The following is a 23,278-nucleotide window of genomic DNA, read 5'->3' on the forward strand; positions in this document are numbered from 1 at the left end:
CTATTTTTCTCTCTATCAAATAAATAAAATCTTTAAAAAATGATTAAAAATGGATAAAGAAATTGAAGAGACTTTTTTTTTAAAGCACATAAAAATGGCCAACAGATCCTTGAAATGGTGCTTTGAATCATTCATCATCAGAGAAATGCAAATAAAGAAGCACAATGAGATATTACCTCATCCTATTAGAATGACTATTAGCAAAAAGACAAGAGAAACCTATGTTGGCAAGGATTTGGAGAGAAAGGAATCCTTGTGTACTATTGGTGGGAATGTAAATTGGTGAAACCACTAGAGAAAACAGTATGAATTTGCTGAAGAAATTAAAAAATGGGAAAAGCAGGTGATCCAAGAATCCCACTTCTGGGTATATATCCAAAAGAAATGTAAATAAGAATAAGATATCCTATGTTTATTGAAGTATTATTCACAATAATGAAGATATGGAAATAATCCAAGTGTCTGTCAATGGATGAAAGGATAAAGAAGATGATTTTTTAAAATACAATGTAATATTACTCAGCAATGAGAAATAAACAAATTTTGCCATTTACAGCAATGTGGATACTCCATGACGGTATTGTGCTAAGCAAGATAAATCAGAGAAAGACAAATTCTGTATGCTATCACTTATATGTGAAATCTAAAAAAAAGCCAAACTCCTAAAAACTAGGAGTAGAACAGTGGTTACCAGGAGCTGGGTGTGTGGGAAAGGGAAGATACTGATAAAAGTGTACAAACCTGCAGTTAGGAGATTAATAAATTCTGGAGATCCAATCTACAGTGTTGTGTTTATAGTTAATACTGTATCATATACTTCAAAGTTATAAGACACTAGGTCTTAAATATTCTCACAACAGAAAAAAATAATTATGTGGTGTAATGGTTGTATAAGCTTATGTTACACTGGTGATCGTACTGCAATATATAAATGTATTAAATCATCGCAGCCATCAAAAGAAATGAAATCTTGCCATTTGGGACAACATGGATGGAACTAGAGCGTATCATGCTTAGCGAAATAAGTCAAGCAGAGAAAGACAACTATCATATGATCTCCCTGATATGAGGAAGTGGTGATGCAACATAGGGGCTTAAGTGGGTAGGAGAAGAATCAATGAAACAAGATGGGATTGGGAGGGAGACAAACCATAAGTGACTCTTAATCTCACAAAACAAACTGAGGGTTGCTGGGGGGAGGGGGTTTGGGAGAAGGGGGTGGGATTATGGACATTGGGGAGGGTATGTGCTTTGGTGAGTGCTGTGAAGTGTGTAAACCTGGTGATTCACAGACCTGTACCCCTGGGGATAAAAACATGTTTATAAAAAATAAAAAATTAAAAAAAAATTAAAATAAATCATCATAGTCTTCACCTTATACTTACACAGTATTATATGTCAATAAAAAAGCTTTTCTCAAGGAAAAAAAAAAAATTCAACCTGAAGATTATATTGCAAAAATACTGCTGCATAAAAAACTGATAGCTCAGAACTGATATTCTAGAGAGTAACCTATCCAAGTTCAGAGGTGGTTTTTTTTTAATTTTTTATTTTTTATAAACATATACTTTTATCCCCAGGGGTACAGGTCTGTGAATCGCCAGGATTACACACTTCACAGCACTCACCAAAGCACATACCCTCCCCAATGTCCATAATCCCACCCCCTTCTCCCAAACCCCCTCCCCCCAGCAACCCTCAGTTTGTTTTGTGAGATTAAGAGTCACTTATGGTTTGTCTCCCTCCCAATCCCATCCTGTTTCACAAGTTCAGAGTTATTTTGTTCTTCAGAGCTTTCTTAGGGAAAAAAATAATACCTTTGAAACAAAGATATACTCAGGATGCAAGTATTTTTTTTTACTCACCTCAGAGTAACTTATATAGCAGCCAACTAAACATTTAATTAAACAAACAACATGTAAGAGCTTGTTCTCAATTAGGAGAGCTCTGTTTCTTCGAATGCAAACATAGATCAAGAATCCCTGGATGTTTTCTATTTCTATAATCGCTGAGAACTACATGAATATGATCTTGGAACAAAACCATGATTTAGACATCCAGCTTAGGAAAAGTTCCATTTTATATATGGAATTAGATTCTCTCTAGAGCTTAAAACTATCACCAAAGGGAAACATTTTTCTTCCAATTCTATGTCTACGTTTACATAACAGAGGTGGTCTTCAAACACAGTGTTTCCTGAAAATGATAGTTTTCTTATCATTTTTCATAGTATTTATATAATATTAACAATGGCATAATTTATTAGTATTAATTTTAATTGACATCTAATATTAATCATATTTTATATGCTTTGTTCAAATAGTTAAAATTAACACATTGTATCACCTTAGGAAAATTCAGGGAACATTACAGCAAATTCTTTGGCAATGAAAGCATTTAACCTCTAGGATATATATTTTTTTTTATTCTGATCTGCATTATTTTGTTATCCAAGAACAGCTTATCCCCACTCGCAGTCAGTATGAATCTATAGAATTTATTTTTCTTCCTTTGGCCTCACACTATTCTTTGGCCTCAAACTATAAAAGAATAGTTTATACCGATTGAAGAATAGTTTATACCGATTCTCCATCCTACAGTAAAAATATTACAATACTAATAATATAAAATAATATTATAAAATAGGAGAAAAACATAACTAAAAGTGACCTTTTCATAAAAACATTAAGAAAATTTTTATTGTAAAGCAGAATTTCTTATTAAAATTAATGTACGGGGCCACCTGGGTGGTTCAGTCGTTAAGCGTCTGCCTTCAGCTAAGGTCATGATCCCAGGACGCCGGGGTTCTAGCCCTGCATTGGGCTCCCTGCTCAGCGGGAAGCCTACTTCTCCCTCTCCCACTCCCCTGCTCCTGTTCCCTCTCTCACTGTGTCTCTGTCAAACAGATAAATAAAATCGTTAAAAAAGAAATAACATATGAATCTATACATTTATTTTTTGTTCTTTTTTCCTTTTACATTCCCAGAGCTTAAGATTCTTTCAATGAACCACTGTTATTTAAATAACTTTATTTGAACAATTTAAATATTTCCTCATGGCAGCTGTACTCAACGTGTTCAAAAGAATTAATGATCAATAGTCTCTCTGCACTAAAGTTATTATCCAGAGAATCATGAAAAGGAAAGTTAAACCCTTAAAGTGAGAAATGTTAAATTATTTTTAAAATGAGGCTCTTTGACTGACAATGGTTTAAATGAGTCAGTACCTTACTTAAGCAAACTAAAGTCTAAGCTTGTAATGCCTCAAGCTTAAGAAATCGAAACCAAAGGACAACCAATCACAAACACCCAACTAGATTTTCACAAATAAGACAACTGCTTAAGTTAGAGCCAATCACATAGTTTCTTTGTCTTGCTTCTGCCTCTTCTATAAAACTCTTCCCCCAAAATGATGAATACTGTTATTCTGAAAATAAATAAAAAATAAAGTTAAAAACAAACAAATAAACAAACAAAAAACCTCTTCCCCCAGTTCCTGTTACCAACCACTTCTGGTCTGGCAGTGCCCAACCGGAATCAATGTTGGCTCACGTAAACTCTTAAAATGTTTAATAAGCCTCATTTCATCTTTTAACAGTAGCAAAGTAAAACTCTTCTTTCAGTCTGTCCTATTAGTAATTTTGACTAGTGACCTTGCACCACACTCACCGGTTACTTGTCCTACCATTCCATATAAACAAATTCAAGGACACTGATATGGATACACACACACACACACACACACACGCATGCACACACACACTCAGTAATATATGATTCATGCTAAAGGAGACTCATCCTAGACCTGAATAATGATATGACCTAGTATTACACAGAAACATTCTTCTACTTTGATACTTGTTTCAAGTCTTTTAAGTGACACTGAAGGTTGCTAAAGGTCAAAGAGAAAACAGAAGTGTGAAGAAGACCATAAACAATGTTAACAGACTATTAGGTAGGAAATTTTACCAAATATCTGTAAACATTTTAAAAAATGATTAGACCATTCTCCTGACATATGGGGGGTCTGATCCTACTTTGGAATAAAGATTTTATGGAGTTAAAACTTTTTAAGGCTACAACCAAAAAATACCTGGAATAGATTGAATAGATTCTGGATGCACAAGGACAATTCAGAAGGTTAATCTAGAAGCATGCCAAATCTCAGAGGAGAAGTGTATCACTGTGGTGCTGTGGTGACTTTTAGCTGCCATCTGGACCTGCTGAATGTATGGGTGGCCATTACGTCTTTCATCAGTCCATAGTAGACCAGGGCACTACACCACCATCATGCATCCCTCTAAGTCTTTTTAAATTTTTCAAATGACTGAGTTTATTGGTCCTTAATATCATTCTATCACTATGAAAATTTCTTCTACCCTTCAGCTTCCAATATTACCCCCTGTTGTTTTTATTCTTTTAAATGTGGTAGACTGAGAAAAGAGAGGGAAGTCTTGGATTAAAAAATGCAGTAGCATGTATTTAAAAAGGAGATCTTTTTCAACCAACAGAGTATCTCAAATTGTGCACACACACAATGGCTCTAAGAATGAGTAGCTGTAATAAGTAGAGATAATACAGACTACCCCTCAAACCCCACGAAAGATGTTGAAATGATAACTGCGATCTTTATAGATCTGAACTCTTAAAAACTCTTCAAAAAAAAAAAAAAAACAACTCTTAAAAAGACTGTCATTATTTGAAATTCTGGAAGAGTCTTTTAAAATAATTTTATAGGGACACCTGGCTCAGTTGGTTGGACGACTGCCTTCGGCTCAGGTCATGATCCCGGAGTCCCGGGATCGAGTCCCGCATCGGGCACCCAGCTCCATGGGGAGTCTGCTTCTCCCTCTGACCTTCTCCTCACTCATGCTCTCTCTCACTGTCTCTATCTCACAAATAAATAAATAAAATCTTTAAAAAAATAAAATAATTTTATAGGAGTAGATCCTCTTGGCTGATCTGAAGGATGACAATGTTAAGGTTTCATGATGCATTTAAACCATGCATTTTTTGAAGAGCCTGAAAATTAATTTACCTTCTGCTTGACTCATGGAAAATATCAATCTAAACACCAAAATTATTAAAGGTAAAAGCATTTTCGAAGTTATGCAATGCAACAAATTACCTCACAAGAAACATTCCTTCATTATTTCTTACATTTTGCTGTTTGTGGTTTTCCTTAAACAGTTGCTATGTATGTAGTTCACCATAATCCTGGGGCACCTCTTAGTTTTCTCAAAATATTTCCAATATCAGTCATCTCCAGTGTAAAGAATTCCCTTTGTCTTTTTTCTTACTTATATACTTTTAAGTGTTTTAAATTAGTTAATCCCTTCTTAAAGTGTGTCTGATTGGTTCAAAGAGAGAGGTCCTGAGTGAGTAACTTAGAAACAAATGGGCTCATGAACAGTTCTGAGACCTTTAGACAAGATACTTGCCCTGAGACTAAATCCCTGTCACAGCCCTGAGATGGAGGTCCCAACCAAGCTGTGTCAGATTTCCCACCTACTGAAACCTTGAGATAAATATTAACTATGTGCTGTTTTAAGCCATTTAGTCTGTGCTAATTTATTACACGTCAATGTATAACTAAAACAGAGTCCTGAAATTATGGACAAAATTTTACAGTCATGACAGCAACAGAAACTTACTGTTATTAAGAAGCTTATATAAAATAATAAAGAAATTCAAACCAACGATTCAAATACACATACATTTCGTGATGTCTTGGCATGCTGAATCCACTTTTTTTCTGAAGTCTAAACTAAAATTTGCTTGCTTTGGTACACCATCTTTCATAGATATTTCTTGAAGGACTTATCACATTGAAATCTGACCCAAACTTTAGAAATAAATACTATTTTAAAGTCAACAGCAAGATTTTCTTTATTGAAATTTTTCACATTGAAAATAAATAACATTATCTTTTTAATCTCATGAAGAATAATCTATACAGCACATCTTTGGCTCATCACCTAAATTCAAGCAACAAATTTAACAGTAATAGGTATTCAATGAATGATTTTAAGGGCAAGAGACAAAGTAGATTTTAATAAGGTGATTCTCCAAAAACAGACTTAAGCTAAATAGATTGTCAAGTTTTAAAGCAGCAAGTTGGTTTCTGGTACTCTTTCTTTATGAGAGAAACCAACATATTTGGTTTGTGGTATGATACTTGTCCCATCTAAGTGTAAACAATGTGTATTTCTTCTAGCTTGATAGAAATTAGATAGTTGTCTAACTTGTAACATATATGATTAAGACACTTTTAACCATATTTAATTAGGAAAAAAGTGGAAAATGAAGTTTCTAGTGGTTTTAAGGTAATATGCGTTGTTATGCTTTACAATTCTCTTAAGCCTTTTCTGCATTTAATTAAACATAAAATGCATAAGAGTTCATTTGAAAACAGATCTTGGTCACTTATTAAATTGTGGTCTATTTGACAAAAGGTTACGTATGTAATTTTTCCTTAGACTTTCATTTGTGCCATCTTGTTCATCTTGAGAAGATCAAATGATATATGGAAAGCAACTGGTGGACTACATTCATAAAAGATACTCAATTATAATAATTCATATATTTTTGTTACTAAAGACATTAAGTTCTTATCTTACAGATTCAACTCATAAAGCCTTAAGACTTTAGGTTGTAGCTTAGAAAGAGGATGACTGCCCCTTTCTAAACTCCAATAGTACTGAAACTGGAAGAGTTGTCTTTCTAGTAAATTATACTGATGAATGTTTTGATCAAGGAATTTTAATCCTTATATTACAGTAGGAATATAGAGTAAGTACTCAAAGACTTTAACACAGCACTTAAAATAATGTCATTGTCCTAAGAGAATCTCTATTTAAGAAAAAAAATAAGCTTTCAAATAACAGAAGATAAATTGAAACCACAGGAAAGTCTCCTAATTAAAATTGATGTTTTAGTATTTTTTAAATATTAAAAATGAAGTTCTTTTTTAAAATAGATTAACAAATTCTGCATTCATTGCTTACTTTACCTGCTTAGAAATATTTGAGACAGTACAAACTTAATTCTTTTGTTAATATGGTACATAAATAAAGCAAATAAACACACTATCAGAGAAAAACATGATTAAATTTATATATTTCTCTCAGAGGTAATTCCATATTTATGGAATATGGGCTAAGTATAATTAGAATGTAACAATGGAATGGGGCACTTTTTTGTCTTACAGATGACATAACTAAGGCTCAAGGAAAGGAAATAAATTTCCCAAATTGATAAAGTAGATGAATAGTTGAGCTAGACTCCCGACATCCCAAGCCAATAGAATCTGTGGTTTTGTTCTAAAACAAACAAAAACTTTTGGTTGTGCTTTTCTGCTATGCTCAGCATGACTTTTCTGCTATGCTCATGCTCTCCATGGCCTTTTTCTGGACAAATTAGGCCACACATAGCCACCTCCATGGTTTCTCTGACTCTATGTAATAATCTAGTAATACTGGGAGGTAAATTGAGGCAGCAACATTTGGAAATCTTGTGTTTCTTTCTTTTTTTTTTTTTTTTGTCCTGTCATAATATGCTAATTTATTGAAGGACAAACATCTCATAGTAATTCGTATCACTGTTCTCAGCTCAAGAATAATTTCTCCCTCATAATTCTACATTAAAAATACATCTTTTTCAGTATCATTTGCAGCTAATTAACCAAAGACAACAGAGTAAGTGATTTGCCAAGTTATTTCAAATTGCTCTTGCAAAAAAAATTGAATAATACTGATTGATCTGGCATACTAGAACAACCCATGCCAAGAACTCACTGTTTCAAAATTAATGACAATTTGCAAAGCATTCTTTTCCCTTTGTCCTACAATGTTGATTCCAATCAAACAAAAATGAGAATAAAAATAATTTTTAGAATAAAATCTTGGTCTTCTAACATCACCAACCAGCTTGTCTGACATTAGAGAGACTTTTGTCCCCTGAAAAATCACAGTCTAATATGTAATATAAAACATGCTAATGTTTTTGACAAAAAAGTCTCATAAACCTGTGAAGTTTCAAAGAAATGTGCATTTATGATGTATGGCAAGACAAATGAAAACAAAATACTGAAAAGGTAAAATCTGAAAATAAGAGCAATAACAGAAAAATAAGCTGCCTATCCAGAAAAGACTCTAACCCAGCATGGCTTATTGGCAATGAAAAGCAAGCTGTTTGTAGTATAATTGCACCATTCCATCTAAGCCCAATTTAGTCTTATTATCTTGTCATTGCACCTTTCTCCTACAGAAATTCTAGCCACCTTGCTTCACCTACTGAAAGAGTAAACAGGTGGCTGCTTCATCACTTGGAGCTTGTCATACTGCCTTGCTAATAGCTCTTGCCTCAAATGACCAGGCATAGCACTTCTGTGATGTGTGCAGAATCTTGCTGTGTTTATCAACAGGAGACATTAAGATGGCTTACAAATCTTCTCCAAGAGTGTGCAAGAAGCTTGATTGAAATAATAACCTTTAAAAGACACTGGTAAAAAAAGGAAAACAGAGTACTTGCTGTGACTATACCTTCCTCAGTTTTTCAAATGGAAAAGAATATCCATTTGATTTATGACCTGTTAGTCAGTTACAGCCAATTCTCTGTTTCTTTTATCAAAGAGAAACAATTTAAATCAACTGGAGCTATACATTTCAAGCTGATTGGAAATAGTCATACCCTTATTGATGTTGCTGATGCTGTTAATAGCTGACTTAAATCAGTATGCCTTTAATTTTAATTATACACATAGCTATTACCCTCTGAATTCAGTAGAGCAGGTAGGACGAGTTTGAATTTGTGACATAAAAACATATGTTTTGAAGAAAACTGAAAATATTCATTTAATTTTTTATTTGAAACATTGAATAGAAATTAATCTAGATTGTAATTGTAAGAGCAGAACACATAGAACATGAGTCTTACTCTTCTTTGTTCTAACTGGCCTCCTCAGTCTAGGAAGGTGAAGACTGTAAAACACAGTTAACAGATGAATTTTGCACCAGACATGTCATCTTATACAGTGAAATTTGAAATTGTTCTAGGAAGTATCAGAATTAGAATGCTGGTCTTCCTCTATAAATACTTAGTTAAAATCACTAGTTTGCAAACTCCATAAAGGCAGTGATTTTTATCTTACCATGTTTGAACACCTGTGATTAATGGAGAACCTAGTATACCTGGTGGGTTTTCAACACATACTTGTTGAATGGATAAATGAATGACAGCTACCAAATAACTGTTATGGATAATTTAATTTTCAAATACAAAATCAGAAACATCCATAACATACTCAAATATTTCCCAATTGTTCACAAAATACCTCTGATCAAACATGCTCTAGAGGCAAATTAATTTAGATTAGAATTTAACTTAGATTAGAATTTAGGATGATGATTCCAAGAATGTCAATTCTTAGATCTGCTACCAATGTCAATTAATTCTCTTTCATTGCAAAAAGAATTAACACAAACATTCTGACATGATCTTATAGTGTACCTTGTTGCTGAAGGTCATAATAGCAAGCTGAAGGACATAATAGCAAGCACATGAGGGCTAGTTGACCTGCCCGCATGCTGGACCCAGGCTATTGGAAGTTCCCGATCCAGTCCCCTGTTATTGGAATGCACTCTACACCATTGCCACAATGGGAGTTATTCCAAGGACATAGCTTTGAGATAGCATAAAGGAGTGGGCCTGAATGCCCACGGTCCCCTCCTGCTCTCCTGCCTTCTCTCTCCCAGCCTGCATCTATCATCTTAGGAGGAGTTCCCTTTGACTAATTGGCTGAGGATGAAAAAACTCAGCCTTGGTTTAGAGGTGTAGTTCCATGATACTGCAGGTACCATCCACAGGTGAACAGAGAGGACCCCACAGCTTTACTCCAGAAGAGTCCTAAAGACAATAATGAAGTAAAATACAACCTGTGGACAGAATCTGGATCAGTATACCTACCTGGTTATTCACTTTGCCTGGAAGAAGAGAAGATTTATGATCTGACTGATTTGTGTGCTGAGGCTAATGACTTGGCTGAACAGTTAAGGATCTGAAGAAGTATGACAGGAATATTGGCAACAAGGAGGTCTAGGAAACTGGAATGAGGGTAGTCCAATCCAGAGTGGCACAGAATGTGAAGATGTGTGAATGATTTCCAACAAGTGACCTTAGCAGAATATTTTATAAGGGTGAGATGACTCATTCTGTTGGTATCAGTCAGTCTCTTTCCCCAGCCAGGGGTTGCTGAACAAAATGGTCATGGTGGCAGGGATGAAGGGTATGCACGGGCTAAGTGAAAAGGACTTCCACTCCCCCAGGCTGAACTGGATACAACCAATGCTAATATGGCTTCCTTTCCTGGTGTGATCAGACAGCTGCCTAGTGGCAGATTGTTTACATTGGATCACTGCCATTATGGAAGGGGCAGCATTTAGTTCTTTGTGGAGTAGATACTTGCTACAGATACCAACTTACCTTCCCAGACACTTCGGTCAAATTACCATTCATGAACTTATAAAATGCCTTCTCGAACATCGTAGTATTTATTCAGCATTACTTTTGACCATAGAGCTCATTTCATAGCAAAAGAAGTGTGTCAAATGATCTAAACTTATTAATTCTGTGAAACAATTACATTCTGAGCTTATACCAAAATGGCTTTATACAATTTGATGTTTCTTATTTTTTATAAGCTATAAAATGAGCCAAAGAACATCATATCCTAACAAGGCCTGTGCAAAAATTAAGTAAAATGTTAAATATGGCACTTGGAAAAATTATTTATAAACTGTAAAATGAAATAAAGATTTAGCATTTAAAATTTATTTACTAATATTATTTGCTTATTATTTGATAGATATTATATTAAGCACTTCACATGTATCATCCATTTAATCTTTCTATGGCAATTATCTATGTGGGAACTAAGATTAAGGGTTTAAGAAATTGTCAAAAGTCTCACAGCTGGTGAATGATGGAATCAACTTTTAACCTCTGAAATCTAAGTTTAGAGATATAACTTTTAACACAGTGTGCAAATATTTCCTTAAGATTTTATTTATTCATTTAAGAGACACAGAGAAAGAGAGCATAAGCAAGGGAGGGACAAAGGGAAAGAATCTCAAGCAGACTCAGCACCAAACATGGAGCCTAAGTTGGGTTCGGCTCATAACCCTGAGATCATGACCAGGGCCCAAACCAAGAGTTGGTCACTTAAACAGCTGAGTCATGTAGGCATACCAACCTGCAAATATTTTCTAAGCATACTCTAGAACTTCATCCCTTTATAAAAGGAATTCATCATCATCAGAGAAATTAATGTTACAAAATATCCAATTAAGAAAAAAAATTCAAATTGTTCTTTGTTTTGCTAAAAATGAACAATCATAATTTTAAAACATTGGTAAAAATTTAGAGCCTCATGAGAATAAATAACTGCAATGAAAAAGATGATTCATAAATTACATGAAAAGGATACTTAAAGGAATATTTTAAGTTTTTTTCAAAATGTCAAATAATAAAGCAACCATAGCCATTTTCTTTTTTTACTTTGGAATTCCAATGTGTATTGTTTAATACAACTTTTAAAAGTGATATAAATGGTATTGAATTAATAGGATGTGAAGGAGGATATTTTAAATGGAGAGTAATGGGGCAGAAACATATTTTAGACAATCACTGGTCACCTCAAAAAGAAGGGTATCCATGGAATGGTGTTTTAGTAATGAATAAGTGAATAACAGTTTCAGGAATGACTAAGATGTAACTATTTGGAAACAAGGAATATTCACAGCTATTTCAATAAGTCTTACATTGGGAAAAACAGAAATTTCAGACTGTGGTAGAGGGATAAGTGGAATTAAAGGAAGGATTTTATTTTTAGTTTTAAGATAAAGCCATGTTTGTATTCTGATGGAAATATAGAAATAGAACAGACATCAAAAAATTGGTGAAACTTGGATAGATAAGATGCAATTTCAGGAGTAAAGCCCTTAAGTGGGATGAAGAAAGATGGAATCTAATGTAAAAGTGAAGAGATTTTGCCTAAGATAGGAGCATATACCTTCCATCCTCAGTAACAAGAGAAATATGGGTAAGAATGCAGGTAGTTTGGTAGATTTTCTCATACACAGACAAAAGTAATTTGTTTCTTATTGCTTCTATTGAAGTAAAGTAAAAGCAAGATTATTAGATATAAATGATGGATGGGGAAGTTTGCTGAAGATTTTGGAGAGAATGAAGAAATAAATAGCCAGCTAAGACAAATGATTACTAACAAGTAATTGTTATGACCTGACTGAGGTTTGGGATCAAAATTAAAAGTCGACTTATCAGCATAATTGTGTTTTCCTTAAGTCTATTCTGCTACTTGGGCAAGCAAACAGAAATATGTTTTAACCTTGGTTAAGGTTTTTCCAGGTAAGTATTAGAAAATGAAAGAAAGGCAAAAAAATGTGTGATAGAAATTATACTGACACACTATGGAATCCAAGTTATATTAAAGAATATGAAGACATAACTGGCTATAGATGGTGATTAGGTAAAACACTGATGGATTAGAAGTCCTCAATAAACAGCGATGTGGACTAACTAAAGTAAGGGAGCTATGAAGAGCCCAAAAAGAGATTTTGAAGATATTTCAGTAAAAGGCAATAATGTAGTTTAAGAAATTAACAGGAATGGAATGTTGTGTAAGAAGGGAAAAACAATTGAAAGGGAAGAACTGTAAACTGAAAGCTGAGTTTTGAAACTTCTACATAAATACTGAAGCATGGAAACTCCATAAGTAGCGTAGAAAAACACCGTTAGGCAGAGGCTAATATCTCTAGGAAATGAGCAAGGGTCCATGTTTTTGTAGATGCTGCCATCCTACAGATGAGCCAAAACATCTGCTGGAATGCACTGCAGAGGAGCAGCAGTTTATGAGAACAGAAAGACAAACTCCATATGCAGTAAGCAAAGAGGAGCAACGGAGAACACAGGCCCACCTCCAGGTCCAGTGGTTCTGAAGTTGTGCTACAGGCAACCACATCTGAGGAGCCTGGAGAGAAAGTATTACTCACAGGAGACCTCCAGGTTTGAATTAGAGCAAGAAGGTAAAAGGAATATTTATAGTACTTTCCAGGAAAGAGAACATAACTGAAAGGTATGAGATGCAAAATAAGGCGAGGAATTGGTGACTTGGGCCTGCATAAAGTATTTCAAATCCAGGTAGACCTGACCACTGTGGGAGTGATAAAATTGGAAAAAGTGACCCAAAGAGGTGTGTGTGTGTGTGTGTGTGTGTGTGTGAGAGAGAGAGAGAGAGAGAGAGAGAGAGAGAGATCGAGAGAGAGAATGTAAAGTCATTCTTAAGAGCTGTCTGGTACACAGAAACAGAGACACACACTCTCCAAAGTTTTTTATTTTCTTGAAAAATGCTTCTTGTTATGGTTAGGGCTATTTTTGTCACTAATACATTGGGTCATCAGTAGACATAATCATAAAATAATTTGCATTTAGTAATATCTATCCATATTTTATGTATTTCTCTTCATTTCATCTTCCTTAATTATTATTATTTTACTGAGGACTCATTCCTTAGATTCTTCATACCACAAACTAATAAATTTATTTGGGCCATGTAGTGAGAAAGATATTGGATCAGTCGACTGGAATCCCAAAGAGACAATTCTTGATCTGCCATTATAACAATGTATAAATTAAGGGAAATGCAATTGGCAATAATAGAATCTACCATCCATATATCAAAAGCTGGATGCTGCACTAAAATTTGAAAAACAAAACAAAACAAAACAAAAAATGAAAGATGTGAAATACTATACAAATGACAAGTTATTATTATATATTCATTTCTCTCTGTCTCTTCAATACATAAGAATTTAGGCCACAGTTGAGAAAGCTTACAAAGGATTCTCACTTTGTCAATATCATTCTTTTTTAAAATAAAAGGTTTGTTAGTTTTGATCTAACTTTAGAAAACAATCTTATGTTCTTAATCAGCTGTTAACCCTTTGCTCCACTGAGTTCAGGAATTATATATTGTGACACACAGGTGTAGGGTAATTTTGAAAATCTGGCTCGGTTTTTAAGTAGCATAATAATTCTTGTATTGTGTCATGACATTCATTTCAGGAGAACTGCTGTTTCTTCATCTGGCCAACTGGCCTCTTCTCACACTGTTGGTTTTCCTCCAGTGTTATTCAAAATATAGTAAGTGGAAACATCCAAAGAGGACTTCTAAAAGACTAAAACGTAATATAATTCACAAGCATCTCATTTTTTATATATCCATCACTAAGTATTATCCATCACTAAGAAATCTTACAGATGGAATTATGCATTTTTTCACCTTAAAGCACTTTTATATTCATACTAGCAATCATAATAGTTTAAAAGAAATTAAAAACCTGTTAACCATTATCCATTGTACTAGTGTTATTTTCTTCCTTAAATTACTTAAAATGTTAACTTGTTGAATCAATGAATGCTGTAAATACCAGTTAAACTCAATTCAGTTAAAACATAATGAGAATGTACAGTGTGCAAATAGCACCTCCTGAACTCTCCTGAGCCTCCCTCTCTGCCTATTTATGGAGGTAGAACAATGAAACTGCTAGCCAAATGGTTGTTCCTGGAGCTTTAGTTTGTGCACAGACAAGAATGCTCGAATTACATCAAGATAATTAACAGAACCAGGGGTCACATTTATGTTGAAGTCTATTAGGAAAATCAAATACAAAGATCAAGTCCAAACAGCCAGATGCAGTATTTGAGGGGTGCAAGTTACAGAAAAATGAGTTTGGAGACTGGAAGATGTATAGGGACATGGAATCCGAGCCAGAGTTAGTTAATTGGAAATCATGCCCAGGGCAGTTTCCACCAACAGAGACTGGAAAGTCCTGGTTCTGACAGGCTGGATGAAATGAACAGGATTGAACAAGTATAGTAATAAAGTAAATCCAATTCTTTCGCCTTGGGACTTCACAATTTGGTAGGAGAAACAGGCAAAAAAAAAATCTAAAATGTCTTTATGTAGATATAGGAAAAAAATAATTAATTAGGTTTGGGCCTCCTGCAAAATTTGAGTAAGGTGATGGGAACTGTTTCTGGTTCTTATATGATGAGAAGGCTTTTATTAGAATAAAGGCCATTCCTGTAAAGAATTAGTACATTCAGAGTTAACAGCACTGAAGAAAAATGAAATTTAAGAATAAAGCAAAAATAGATCAAGATAGGAAAAACAAAAATAACCATCAGAGAATGGGTCATAAGGCAGGAAGAATGGATGGTTGCAAATGTTATGAATAACTGATATTTAGGAGTAAGAAACGTCCGATTCATTATATGACTAATTTCTCAGAGGTGGAGGAAGTTGTTAGACTAAGAACTGACTTGGTGTATATACTATGATTTGATAAAGACACTTCATATTGTTTCTGTTCTTTCATGCATTAATTTGTGTTGTTTCTAATTGCCTTTTCCAAATTTGTTCATTTCAATACTTAAATATTAGCAACCCCTAAAATAGCCTTACTGTTCTGCGCTGGGGGCTGGAGAGGTAGAAGGAGGAGAAAAACAGGGGAGGAGAGGCCAGGGGAAGGGAAAGGAGAAGAAATCTCCTTTGGTTTCTCCCCTAGCTACTTAGCCTTTCCTTCATAGAACTTCCAACTAATTATAGCTACTTTTTTTTTTCCTGTTTGAGATACATAGATTTATTATTTTTTAGTTTCCTTTTTTAAGTTTTTATATACACTCCAGTTAGTTAACACACAATGTAATATTAGTTTTTGGTGTACGATTTAGTAATTCAACACTTGCATACAACACCCACTGCGCATCACAAGTGTGCTCCTTAATCCTATTTAACCCATCCCCCAACACACCTTCCCTCTGGTAACCCTCAAACCCTGGTTTGCTCTCTATCATTAAGAGTCTGTCTCTTGGTTTGCCTCCACTTCTCTTTTTATTTTCCCTTTATTCATTTGTTTAACAAACACATATGCGTGAAATTACACAGTACTTCTCTTTCTCTAACTTATTTCCTTTAGCATAATTTAATACTCTCTAGCTCCAGCCATGTCATTGCAAATGGCAGGATTCCATTCTCTTTTATGGCTATGTGCCATTGTATGTATATATGTGTATGATTTCTTCTTTATCTATTTGTCAAAGGATGGACACTTGGGGTGTTTTCATACTTTGGCTATTAGAAATAATGCTGCTATAAGCATTGGTGTATCCCTTTGAATTAGTATTTTTGTATTCTTTGGGTAAATACCTGGTAGTACAATTGCTGGGTGATAGAGTACTTTTATTTTCAACTTTTTGAGGACCCCCCCATACTGTTTTCCAGAGTGGCTGCACCAGTTAGCATTTCCACGAACAGTGTCAGAGAGTTCCCCCTTCTTCACATCTTTGCTAACACCTATTGTTTTTTGTGCTGTTGATTTTAGCTGCTCTGACAGATATGACGAGATACCTCATTTTAATTTTGATTTGTATTTTCCTAAAGATCAGTGATGTTGAACATCATTTCATGTGTCTGTCTTCTTTGGTTTTTTGAGTGTTGAGCTTTATAAGTTCTTTATATATTTTGGATATTAACCCTTTATCAGGTATGTCATTTGCAAATATCTTCTCCCATTCCATATGTTGCCTTTTACTCTTGTTGAATGTTGCCTTCACTGTGCAAAACCTTTTTAATTTAATGAGGTCCCAATGGTTTATATTTGCTTTTTCTTCCCTTGCCTCAAGAGACATACATAGAAAGAAGCTGCTCCAGATAATGCCAAGAGGTTACTGCCTGTGTACTCCTCTAAGATTTTTATTGTTTCAAGTCTCACATTTAGGTCTTTAATTCAACTTTTTGAGGACCCCCCCCCAATTTGTAAGTACTTTTTTTTGTTATTAATTCTTTAATGTATATGTATCCCACCAAATACATTCATGATGTATATTTGCTGGCTATTGTGTTAATAAACTTTGTTGTTTGGGGAAAAAGGTGTCTCTATTTACCGTAAGAGTTTATTTTTATATTAATACTTTGGTTCCTCATTTTTAAAAAGATACTATAAAAGTTAATTTTTTTAAAAAAATGAAATTTTAAAACTCATAATATCATTTGCTGGGAAGGATGTGGAGCAACAGGAGCTCTCCATTGCTGGTAGGAGTTCTAAATGGTAAGAGATTTATAAGTTTTTATAAGACTATCTGTAGTCTTACCATATGACTACGGCAGTTGCATTACTAGATATTCAGCCAACTGATTCAAGAACATATTGAACCTTCACAGGAAGGTTTATAGAGGATTTTTTAATAATTTCCTTAAGTAGGTAAATGAATAAGCAAACTGTGGGACCTCTATAGAATGACATACTATTCAGATAAAAAGAAAGTTCCACGGAAGTCACACACACACACACACACACACACACACACACACACACTGACTCTTAAATGAATATTGTTAAGTTAAAGAAGCCAGGCTGAAAAGGCTACACACTGTATGATTCCTGTTACATGACGTCTGGGAAAAAGCAAAATTCTAGAGATAATTTAAAACAGAACAAATCATTTCTAAGAGTTCAGAAGGAAAGGAAGAGGGCTAAGCAGGCCAAGCACAGGGAATATCGTTGGGTCTGAAATTCCTCTGTATGATACTCTAACAATAGGTACATGACCCTGTGTTTTTGAAAAATACCTATAGATCTTGAGAACTTAATGTAAATCAGATCAAAAGTAGGGCTCTTCTATGTGCAAGGCCTTCTCTGAGAACACACTTCTCCCTCCCACAAAGTCATCCCGGATCCCGTTTCATTGATCCACGTTTGCCTAGTGAACCTAGAATCCCTTGTACTTCTGCTGGGCACAACCTGTATCTCTGAGCATCATTTTAGTTGTCAAGCTCCAGCATTCTCCAGTTCTGCTTTGTAGCTTTGATACAATGCCTAACATTTAAAGGGATAATATTTATGAGATTTCTTTAGAACTTTTGTTGTTTTCTTTATCACCAAAGTATCTGATGGTAACCTGAAGAGTTTGTGAATCTTCACAGCAGACACAGACATGTGAATATACTTTGGGTCTTGAGAGGTTGCCAATAGTCTTCATCCAGCCAGAATTATCCTTGCTTCTCTTCACTGAGAATACTCCAGAATAGAAGGAGATGGAATGGAATTATCAAGATTAAAGCAACCTACATTAATCTGCCCATGATATAAAGCAATACCAAGAGCTACCAGAAATCTACACACACTGACTAGGAAATAGAAAGGAGAGAAATCAGAGGAATCAGAGTAATATATAAATGTGTATATATATATATATATATATATGTATATATATATATATATATACTAATATATACACACACTGACTAGGAAATAGAAAGGATATGTATACACATCTATATATTACTCTGATTCCTCTGATTTCTCTCCTTTCTATTTCCTAGTCAGTGTGTGTATATATTTGTGTATATATATATATATATATATATATATGTATATATATACATATATACATATGTATATTGTGTATATTTATATATATACATATACATAAACTAAAATATGGGTATATATACATATTTATATATTTATATACACACACATATATACAAATTTATACATTTATATACACATATATACATATATATGTATTTTATATTAATTTTATATATGTAATATATTTTTAATTTAGCCATTCTTTTTTCAACTATGAGAGAATGTCTATAATGCACAGAATGCAGGGACACCTGGGTGGCTCAATCGGTCAAATGGCCAACTCCTGATTTTAGTGCAGGTCATGATCTCAGGGTCATGATATAGAGTCCCACAGAGGGCTTTGTGCTCAACAGGGAGTCTGCTTAAGATGTTTTCTTTCTCCCCCCACTCCTCCCCCCACTTGCACACACTTTCTCTCTAAAATGAATAAATTAAATGCACAGACTACAGCTCCAAAAATATTTTCATCACTCTATTACTTTTTTTGAAATATTTATTGGGACCCTATACACATTGGCATGATGGTACCTCCTGGGGTCACAAAGAGTAACTATAGTTTTCTCCTCAATCTCTCATGAAAACAGACAATAAGCAAAAACTAAAACACAAGTCAGCAGGGAACAGTATTGCTCTTTGCACCGCTGTTTGTATCTCGACCAGGAACTACAACTCCCACAGGCAACTTACTCAATCATATTACTCTAAACAAGGTAGATGGGGAGTGAAGCTCAGTCAGAAAACATTAAGAAAGTTGCCTAGAATGTTAAGCCAGTTTTGTGCTCAAGGCTAAGCTTCTTTGTGTTTGATAATTGTGTCGCTTTACCCAGGACAAACAGCCAGCAAAACCAAAAAGAGAGATGTTTCACCATTGAAGCCAATGACTAAACTCATAAGCACACCTGAAAGGACTGGGGATCTGAATAACAATCCTGGTGGCAAATGGGTCTACATAAGTTGCACCCCCCCAGCAGATGCAGTGGTAACAGTAGGGGACAGACCACAGGAAGACCAATCAAAGTACAATGTCAGATGCCACAAATATCCTCAAAGCATAGAGAAGCAGTAATAGAAAAAACTCTACACATCCAAATATTAAGTATTTATATTACAGTAATCTTGTTCTGGCACTAGAAAAAGCCCAGGGAAATCCCTTTAGCCAAGTAAAGATGGCAGTCGGCGGAAAGTAGGGACAGGCGAGCAGGCCCGGATACCTGCTCACCCAGTGGACGTCTAGTTTTTTCCTGCTCATGGGGCTATTTTCCATTCGAACATGAAGCCAGTTTGACTTTAAATGTGGACAAATATAAGCACGAGTAAAACACTGGAAGCACAAGTAAAATTCTACAGGTCAGGTCAGAAACTGTAAGGAAAAGGAACCCAGTACAGTATATGCTGAGACATGTTGTTCTGACATATTTCGTATGCGCCAAGTATCAGAAAATAGGCAATGTGGGTAGGCCATGTGTCATTAGACCATGTCTAGTACTTCTCTTCTCTATTCAACCTGTCGCAAAACAGTATCAATTCAGGGGCACCTGGTGGGGCTCAGTCTGCTGGGCATTTGCCTTCAGCTCAAGTCGTGACCCTGGGGTCCTGGGATCCAGGCCTCACATCTGGCTCCCAGCTCAGTGGGCGTGTGCTTCTCCCTCTGCCTGCAACTCCCCCCAATCATGGTAACTCTCTCTTTCTCTCTTTTTCTGTCAAATACATTTGTAAAAATCTTCAAAAAAAAAAAAAAACATTATCAAAAAAAGGCATTATCAATTCAGGCATGTTGCTTATCAATAAAGTGTGTTAAACTAAAACAAATATGGGAGGCAAAGATATATACCAAAGACAATAGAGAGATGTTTGAAATGCATCTGGAGATACTTTTTAAATAAAATATTAACTATTCTTTGTGGGGCGTTTTAAGGATGAGAATAGCCATCCTCAAATGAATTTCCATTACTCTTCTTAAGACTGCCTTTCTCCCTGTTTTCATTTATATGTACCTCTCTGGGTTTCAAACAGCATTGACAGTGTATGATACTTTGAAATCATGTAGAGTGAGCTTTGCACGATGGTGAAGTTATAGCACAGACAGCAACACCTGACACTGGGAAACCTAAGTTAGTAATGAATGATCTCTCTTGCACAGTAATCACTTTTCCATTTCTGGCTAACACAGTGTAATTCTGGCAATCCTCACTTCTATGTTTCACTCTCTATCTCTGTTTAAGTTAATGCTTCTACACGGGCTTCAAAACAAAGGACTGGGAAGCCAAAAAATCACAGGCTTCCAGGAAACAGTAATGTCTGTCAGGTTTGCAGGGTGTAGGGGAATGAGGAATGGATTCAGAGGTTGAGAAACCAAGGATCTATAGCGCCCATTCCTGTTTCAATAATTTCTTTCTTTTCCCCCCTCTCTTTTGTCTTTTGGGCTTTTCTCTGATATTGTTTTGGACAGGTCCAACTATGAAAACAGTATAGTGATGAAACATCAGTGAAAAACCTTGGATACAATTTTCTGATGCACTGGGATGTGTTCCTTTTGATTCCTTGGAAATGTGCTTTAGAATTTTCTAAGTGTATTCAAATGATGAGAATGATTTATGTTTTTTTTTTTTAAGATTTTATTTATTTATTTGACAGGCAGAGATCACAAGTAAGCAGAGACGAGGGCTGGGGGGAAGGGAAAAGCAGGCTCCCCGCCGAGCAGAGAGCCTCATGTAGGTGATCTCAGGGTCCGGGGATCATGATCTGAGTCGAAGGCAGACGCTTTTTAACCCACTGAGCCGTCCAGGCCCCCCAAGAATGATCTGTGTTTTAACATGAAGCCAAAAACTGCATTCAGGTGATTAGGGATCAGGATTCAGTGAGGAAAGAAGAGTGAATCTAATAGCAATCCATCTCTATCTGAGTGCTACTAGGATTAATATAACATTACATGGGTTCTATTCTAAATATTTATTATTAAATAATTTAGATATTGAGTAACCAGAACAACTTTAGATCTAGTTGTTTATCATCCTAAGTGACTCTGAACCTTGCCATACTCCTCGAGAACCCAGTCCAGGAAATCCTCTACTAGGTTATCTGTGTGAATGCATTTAGTCCTAGAACTCTATGATTTTCATAATGCACAGGTATATACTCAAGAATTCCTGGCATTTTTAACATTACATTTAAATATAATTTAATGCAACAATATGTGCACAACACACTTTTAAGTGTTAAAGTTCCTTTAAACATAATAGATGACAGTGAGTTTCATGATTCTCACTAAGACCATAATATAAGTCCTTGTGTGACAGGAAATTAGAACTCAAAAATGCTGTGAAGATTTATTAGGAAAATAAAATGAGTTACTTCAGTCCTAAACTTTAGTGACCAGGTTCTGGTCTTCCAAGCTAATAGAGTGTGAATCCTTCTAAAAGTAATATTTGTCCTAGCGCCAAAGTCAGAGACCTTGTCTTATCTTCCACCTGCTAAGCCTATACTGATTCGAGCTCCCTTTCTGAAGGCAATTTGATTGACTTTACTAATTTTCATTACCCTTTTTCACCCTTTGCTCTGACTAAACAACAGAAAATGTGATAGTTCTCTAGGCCCTAGTGCTGTGAAGCATTTTAGAACATTTAGCCAAGCCCGCCCTCCCCTGTATGGCCACATATCTTTCCTTTCTCTGAGACTGCAGAGTTCACAAAAGTATGTGACACCAGTTCTCATCCTGATCAGGACTCATGGATCCCTCCCTTAGTAAAGCAAGCTTTAGAAAACCCCATTTATATTTCTCTTTGCACTGAATGATGCTCATGAAAGAACAACATACATTTAATACAGTTGTTTAAGTAAATGTGGTGGAAGGATATGTCCAAATGCAGTTTAACTACTGAATCTTGACTTGTGTTCAGAGTGTTGCTCCCCTTCCCACACCAGGAAATTAAAAAAAAAAAAAAATGATACTGTTCTAGAGCAAAGTGGCTTCATAAAGCCTAATACTGAAGAAAACAAATTGTAATAGAAATGTAAAAAAATGAAATTTTTTTCATTTGTTTACTCACAATGACTTTTTGAAAAGTAATGGTCTTACTTGAATTTAGGTAGAGCAATATTTTCCTTTTTCAGAGGTCACTTCTCTGGCAATCTCAACATTCTGGGGGAACAGTCTAGATGCAAAAAGCAAAAGTAAAAGTCCTATGAGCATTCAAAATAGAAGCGATAAAATCTATACACTGAAATTTATTCACTTTATCCATAAGGAAGACATGCATCCCTTTTATGTTTATATCATACACATTTTCAACACATTTCTTTGTGAATTTCTAGGTGTAACTCAAAACCTTGTGAATCACCAAGGGGAAAAATAATATGATGGTATTTCCCAAACGGCTACTGTCATAAGATTGAGTTCTGCAGAACACATTTTGGGGAAATTGGCTTATAAAAAAAAAAGTACAAAAGCATATTTGGTAATCCTCCCAAAACTTTATCTGCCAGTAGTCAGCATTTAGATATAAGCTGCCAATACCAGAGCCTTTAGAATTAGATTCCAAGTTTAAATTATTAATATTATTTAAAAGCACTCCTTGTGAGGAATAGTCTATTGATTTGATGCCATTATTTTTAATGAGACAAAGCTATTAACTCAGTTTTATACTGAGGGAGAGGGGGGATAGCCTCTACACATCAAGGCCTGGAAACAGATTGCAATTTCCAAAGGCTCGAATGATGTTTCTGCCTTTGCACTTCATTTTTAATGATCCCATTTATGTTATTTGT

At 35.0% G+C, this 23,278-nt stretch overlaps 1 protein-coding gene across 1 annotated transcript in view; it reads right to left on the reverse strand.

Moving 5' to 3' along the window:
- Positions 1 to 22,640, reverse strand: part of SNTG1 (syntrophin gamma 1) — a 623,364-nt gene extending 600,724 nt beyond the window's left edge. Inside the window, exon 1 of the mRNA XM_082719661.1 lies at positions 22,590 to 22,640. The gene's annotated coding sequence lies outside the window, so the exon portion shown is untranslated. The remainder of the gene's footprint in view (positions 1 to 22,589) is intronic.
- Between the last annotated feature and the right edge of the window lie 638 nt (positions 22,641 to 23,278).

This window comes from Mustela nivalis (genome assembly GCF_964662115.1).
Source record: "Mustela nivalis genome assembly, chromosome: 2".
Classification (NCBI taxonomy): Eukaryota; Metazoa; Chordata; class Mammalia; order Carnivora; family Mustelidae; genus Mustela; species Mustela nivalis.